Source organism: Urocampus carinirostris, chromosome 19 (genome assembly GCF_059441175.1).
Source record: "Urocampus carinirostris isolate Australia breed hairy pipefish chromosome 19, RoL_Ucar_1.0, whole genome shotgun sequence".
Lineage (NCBI taxonomy): Eukaryota > Metazoa > Chordata > Actinopteri > Syngnathiformes > Syngnathidae > Urocampus > Urocampus carinirostris.
Window position 1 is genome coordinate 532,471 of NC_142367.1, and position 5,991 is coordinate 538,461.

The following is a 5,991-nucleotide window of genomic DNA, read 5'->3' on the forward strand; positions in this document are numbered from 1 at the left end:
ACCAATAGGTATGACTCGGCCGAGGCTTGAACCACAACCTCCCAGAACCACAACCTCCCAGTATCGGGGCGGGCGCCATACCCCCAAGGCCACCGAGCTGGTATTAATTAATAAATTTATACTTACTAAAGGAAAATACAAAAGGAATAGTAATAGGAAAAGTCCAAAAAAAATTACTTCCAAGTTAGTGCCAATAATTTTTAGTAATACAAGTATATCTTACGCTGTCAAAGCTTTAACTCAAGTTTAAGGTTGAAAATGTTTAACATGTAGTCCATTATACTTCAAATACTGCTGTCACAGTCTTGTTCCACGGACAGACTGAGGAGATCATTTCATCCTCAAGCCATGAGCCTCTATAGCTCCACCCGGGGGGGGTAAAAGCCTACTTTAAACCCCACCCCCACATTTGCATATTAAACTATTTTGTATTACTGTGTGTATTTTTGTAGCACTATTTAAATACCATATTTTCCGCACTATAGGGCGCACCGGGTTATAGGGCGCACCCCCAAAAAATAGTTTTTGGTCCTATATCTTCCATAGATAAGGCGCACCGGATTATAAGGCGCTACAATGGGAACGTCGACAAAACAGTCAGATGATTCAGTAAAACTTATTACCCCCTTAACATTCCCAAAGCTTGCAAAGAAGCAAATACGTGTCGTAGACACGTGCGGATGCGGTGTCCGTACGATGTCACTCAAATGCATCGTTTCAGATATCATTCGGAAGGTTAAAGTCTTGGGATTCAAGAAATGCCAACCATTCCTTAGTTTCTATTTTCTTTTCCGCTCGCAACTTTACTGTGCATATGACAATAAACACTTGGAATTTAGTTTAATTCACTCAACTCATCACAGCAACATCAAGTTCGTTCTAAAACAAGATACCAGGAAAATATAAAGCCGCATAGCTCACCTAAGTTCTCACGTTCAATAATGATACGCAACCATGGTCTTCTTACAACCGTGAGTAAAGTAAATCCAGGAGAGTAAAATATTTACAAATACAGACTAATGAAACATGTTTCTTTATGGCGTACTTTAGCAAGCTTGCTATTCAGAGTCATCTTTTTTGGCCAATTGCAGGGTTTGTTTTGGCCCTCTAGCCTATCCGAGGCTCCGAATAACTTCAGCCAATAGCGATCGATTTAACTGATGATTGACACATCTTTTTCGGCCAATTGCAGGGTTTGTTTTGGCCCTCTAGCCTATCCGAGGCTCCGAATAACTTCAGCCAATAGCAATCGATTCAAATGATGATTGACGCATTGGTTAGCCAATGAAACGCCGGTATGTAAATCCCAGCATACACCGCGGACTACTCCACGTTCGGGGGAAAATCGAGTCGGCGGCTGTTGCGTAAGTTGCGAGGCCTTGCGACTTAATATTGAGCCATATATAAGGCGCACTGTATTATAAGGCGCATGGTCAGCTTTTGAAAAAAATTCAGACTTTTAGGTGCGCCTTATAGTGCGGAAAATACGGTACTCTATAGGAAAACGTTATATTGGGTATATTTGTATTCTATAGATTGCTGGGATGGGCTCCAGCACCCCCGCGACCCTACTGAGGATAAGCGGTGCAGTTAATGAGATGAGATGCAATTTATGTTTCAAATTAATTTAAGTCTTCTCGGTTGTGTTGATATTTTTGTTTATTGTTAAAAATCAGGGAGCTATTTAAGTTTGTACCCTTATACGGGTTGCTGCTAAGCCTAATTTTATTTCCTTCAAGTGCAAGATTAGTCATGTTTTTACCGTAAAAGGGTTTCAGAGAGCTATTTAAGGTTTGATGTACCTTTATACAAGTTGTTGGTTTTATTCATATTTTTTTTTATTGTTAAAAAAAAAAAAAAAATCTGAGCTATTTATACGGGTTAAATCAGAGCTATTTATCGGGTTGCTGAGCCTATTTTCTTTCCTGCAAGATTAGATTTTGATTTAAGTGAAAGATCAATCTTTTTGAGTTGAAATTCAAATTTCATTTCTGTAAAAGGTTTCTGTTAAAGTTTTATTTGAATTTATAACAAATATTCTTTGTTCATTTTTGAATTGTTAAGAATGTCTTATGCCAATATTTAGGCTTCAAATATTGGTTATCGGCCTCCTCTAATGCTAATAATTTGTATTAGCCCTAGTTTTAACCACTTGTTTTGGTTACAGTATTCCATACAGCGACATTTGTGGTTAAATAGCACACACTGTCTCTTTGAAAAGTTTTGTAAATCAAGAAAATCCTTTTCAATTCATTCGCAACAAATTAGATTGAAATGCGTGATTAAAAAGCAACATTTTCTCTTAGAGCTTCTTAATTTTTCTGAATGACTTGAACACCCATCCATCCATCATCTGCACTGCTTATCCTCAGTAGGGTTGCGGGGGTGCTGGAGGCCATTCCAGCTATCTTAGGGCAGTGGACACCCAGAACCAGTTGCCAGGCAGTCACAGGGCGACTTGAGCAGTAACAGAAAAAAAAATTACATCCTGAATAGTGTCAATTGTAATTCAGCAAAACTTGTACATTTTCAATTTATTGACAAAATATTTGAAAAAAAACATTAAGAATTTTGAAGAGTGGGAGGAATAGTCTCAAGATTTCGATATCGGAATAAAGCAAACGTTTGATTTGGGGAAAAAAAACAAATTTTTTTTCTTGAAAAGGTTGTCGGCCACCCGGGCGGAGACGTTTTGTAATTTGTACGCCCAACGTAAGGGATGCCATCCCGGGCGTCCGGGCAGACGTTATTTCACACACACACACATATATGTATATATGTATATATATATATATATATATATATATATATATATATATATATACATATATACAGTAATCCCTCGGTTATCGTGGTTAATGGGGACCAAAACCACCTGCGAAAAGTGAAAATCTGCGAAGTAGCACCTTCAAAAATGATTAAAAAAATGTTTTTCAATTTTTTTTTTTTAATTATTTCATTTTATTATTATTATTTTTTTAGACCTGGTTAATGGGGACCAAAACCACCCGCCCCTTCAAAAACGCTTAAAAAAAAAATATATATATATATTTATACATATATATATATATATATATATATATATATATATTTACATTTTTTTTTTTAACCTGATTATTTTTTTAGACCCGTGAACGTGGAACCGCGAAGTAGCAAGATCCCACTGTATAGATAGATAGATAGATACTTTATTCATCCCCGTAGGGAAATTCACACTTCCAGCAGTCTACCCCGTTGTTTATTAACAGATTAACATGATGCCCTAGGGGTGCTTGTAGCGGAGTGGATGACGTCACGCCAGTCCAAAAGTTCGACATCCCTGCGGCAGATGGAAATCTTTTCTTTGTGAAAATCCAGGGATACACCACCTCGTGTTAGCAAGACCGCCTGCTCTCCGATTCCCCCCCGGCTTTCTTGTCTCTGTATAGCGGCGTTGATGCCGGATAGCTCCGGGTAGCTCCGGGTGGCTACACGTTAGCGTCCGGAATGCTAAACGTGAGCCACGTTTCCGCAAAACACAGCAACTGCGCTCCCTGTGCGCTTCGATGTTTTCCACCAGCACTCGATGATCTTATTTGGTCGTGAGTTCGCATTAACCATGATTACGGATGGTACCGAAGACTTATAACGCCGCTAGCCGCTTCGCTAGCTCCGGCTCTTCTTCCACGATAGGCCCCTTCATCACGCCGGCACGAGAATTCTTCAGGGCAAGGAGTTGAAATTCCTTGAATACACGCATTTTTGTGCGCTAAAACCCATGTCCCATGGGATAGAAGTAATCCATAGTGTAGTTGTCAAAACGGGAAGAAAAAACACCGAAGATAGGAGCAGACAATAAAACAATAGGGCAGCTGCTGGAAAAGGCAGCCGCTCGTGGCAGCGCCGCTTTGATCTACATTATACATTAAATATATATATTATATATATATCATCTCATCTCATCAGCTACACAGCTTATCCTCAGTAGGGTCGCGGGGGTGCTGGAGCCCATCATCCCAGCAATCATCGGGCAGTGGGCAGGGGACATTATATATATTATATAATATATATAATATATATATATTATAAATTATATTTATAATTTATAATTATATTATATATATATATATATATATATATATATATATATAAAAATATTCACCCAAACAAAATGAGTACACAAACTATTAATGTATTGTTTATTGGATGGACTGGATGATTTAATGATCTGATGGAATGGTGTTTGAAAAAAATAAAAAAAAATAAGACGTTGCTACGGTTACTCAGTACTTGAGTAGTCTTTTCACCAAGCACTTTTTTACTTTTACTCAAGTAATTGTTTGGATAACTTTTTTTACTTTTACTTGAGTCATAATATTCCTTAGTAACAGCGCTAATTAATTGAGAAATATTTTTTAGCTACTCTACTCACCTTTGCCTTTACATAACTGCAAAATCCTACTTCCGGTTTTGTTCCAGACACATTGTCTTGTACAGACATGATTCCCTCTGTTCTTCCACAAACTTATCACATACCTGTCAACCTGTACGTTTTTGCCGTACAAAGTACGTTTATTATGCATTTCAAGACGTGTACGACATACAAGAAAAGTTGTTCAGAAATACACAAATTTGTCAATTATGGGTACGATCCGGTATACACCGACTATGACAAAACGGCATATCAATCAAGTCAAACGAGTTCGCCGCGGTACCCTCTATTTCGATACAGTTTTTTTTTCGTCCGTCTCTTCTTAGAGAACCGGCTTTTTCGGCTCAACTCATTAAAGAGAGCCGGCTCCAAACGGCTCACTTGCTTTGATGCATAATATTACGAATCATTATTGTTGTATAAAGAAGTTTGTATGGAGAAAATGAAAAAAGACAGGTTTGTGGTTATCCCTGTAATCAGTATGCAGTGGGACCTCGCTACTTCGCGGTTCCACGTTCGTGGGTTCAGAGCTTCGCGGGTCTAAAAAAAAATAATAATAGAATTAAAAAAATATATTTTTTATTTATTTATTTATTTATTTATTCAAGCATTTTTGAAGGGGCGTCGCTACTTCGCAGAATTTCACTTTTCGTGGGTGCTTTTGATCCCCATTAACCGGGTCTAAAAAATAACAAATATAAAATAATTCAAAAAATAATAATAATTTTCGCAGATTTTTTACTTTTCGTGGGTGGTTTTGATCCCCATTAGCCGTGTCTAAAAAAATAATAATAATAAAAATGATTTAAAAAAAAAATATATATATATTTTTTTTTTAAGCATTTTTGAAGGGGCGTCGCTACTTTGCGGATTTTCACTTTTCGCGGGTGGTTTTGGTCCCCATTAACCGCGATAACCGAGGGATTACTGTATTACCAACAATAATTTAATTCGGAAAATGAATTGATAATTTGAATAAGAAAATGTATTATTTTACTTAATTATATTTGCATGTATTTTTTCCTTCCTTTGAACGTCCAAGCTACTTAATTTTGGAAAAAAAAATTTAATAAACCTCATTCATGTCGAGCAACTCAGGATCTCACAACAAAATGTTAATTAACAATATATATGATATAACGAAAAACATGTACAATATAGCACGTTAAACTACATGAATAAACACGTCTGAAAAAAGAACGTGTTACCTAAGGCAGAAGTGCGTATGAAGTATTTTGATTCGTCTGACCTCTGCCTGTAATTGGCAACCCGCAAAAACTCAAAATATTCCTGTTTTGATACAAACCTAATGCAGTGGTTTTCAAAATAGGGTCCACAGACCCCTATGGGGTGAAAAACGTATTTCCAGGGCTCCGGGACATGTTTTCTGAGACAGAGAAATAATAAAATATTTGTGTTTACCTTCAGAACCTGACGTTTTTCTTTTGTACATAATTTTAGTTATTTTTTTATTTACAAAAAAAAACTGAAGAAATTTAGAACAGAGTGAAAAAAATCTTTCCAGACAAATTTCAACATGTTACCTATTGTTCTCTTTTATTGATGTTGTGTACGTTACT